Below are 1,185 nucleotides of genomic sequence, written 5' to 3' on the forward strand. Positions count from 1 at the left end.
GGCCATCCTGATTTAGGTTTTCCGTGATTTCCCTAAATCACTCCAGGCAAATGCCGGGATGGTTCCTCTGAAAGGGCACGGCCGACTTCCTTCCCCATCCCTCCCTAATCCGATGAGACCGATGACCACGCTGTCTGGTCTCCTTCCCCCAAAACAACTAACCAACCAACCAGTCTGTTACTGCCGTGCAATGGCACAGAACATTAATAAAATTGATGAAAATGAGAGGAGGCATGCAAAAGAGGGCATGGAACCCCTCATGTTCATCACTCACACATTTTAACTTACCTGCCAATTGTTCTTGTTCCACGTCTACCAATGACACTCTTCTATTCAAGTTACTTCCATCCTGGGATATGTCAGTTCAAAAAATGTTCAAATGTGTGTGAAATCTTATGGGACTTAACTGCTAAGGTCATCAGTCCCTAAGCTTACACACTACTTAAGCTAAATTATCCTAAGGACAAACACAAACACCCATGCCCGATGGAGGACTCGAACCTCCGCGGGGACCAGCCGCACAGTCCATGACTGCAGCGTCCTAGACCGCTCGGCTAATCCCACGCGGCGATACGTCAGTGAGCAACTCGGTGGCGCAGTGGTTAGCACACTGGACTGGCATTCGGGAGGATGATGGTTTAATCCCGCGTCCGGCCATCCTGATTTAGGTTTTCCGTGATTTCTCTAAATCGCTGCAGGCAAATGCCGGCATGGTTCCCTTGAAAGGGCACGGCCGACTTCCTTCCGCATCCTTCCCTAATTCGATGAGACTGATGACCTCGCTGTTTGGTCTCTTCCCCCAAAGAAACCAACCACAACTCTGCTGTTTTCTCCTTTCCGATGTTTACAAATTTAAACGTTAATTCATTGGAACAGTCAGTACGTAAATTCTGACTAACGTCATCGAACTGCTGTGTTAACTGAAATTTCAGACCGTCAAAGGTTTGCTTTTGTTCATTCTTAAGAGTGTTAAAAGTTTGTGTTTGTTTTCCACCAAATTTGTCAAACATTTGCTTTTGTTTTTATCTGCTTCATGTTCAGTGTACTGAGAACGCCCACCATGTTTCGTTCAGTTACATTCCAGTTCGGTATCTGTACCCCAAGGAAAGCATAATTTAAAATTTTAACGTGCCTACACCAAGGCGGAAGAGAATAGAAGAGCTATGTTACAACCAGTAAAACAGT

Source organism: Schistocerca gregaria, chromosome 9 (assembly GCF_023897955.1).
Source record: "Schistocerca gregaria isolate iqSchGreg1 chromosome 9, iqSchGreg1.2, whole genome shotgun sequence".
NCBI lineage: Eukaryota > Metazoa > Arthropoda > Insecta > Orthoptera > Acrididae > Schistocerca > Schistocerca gregaria.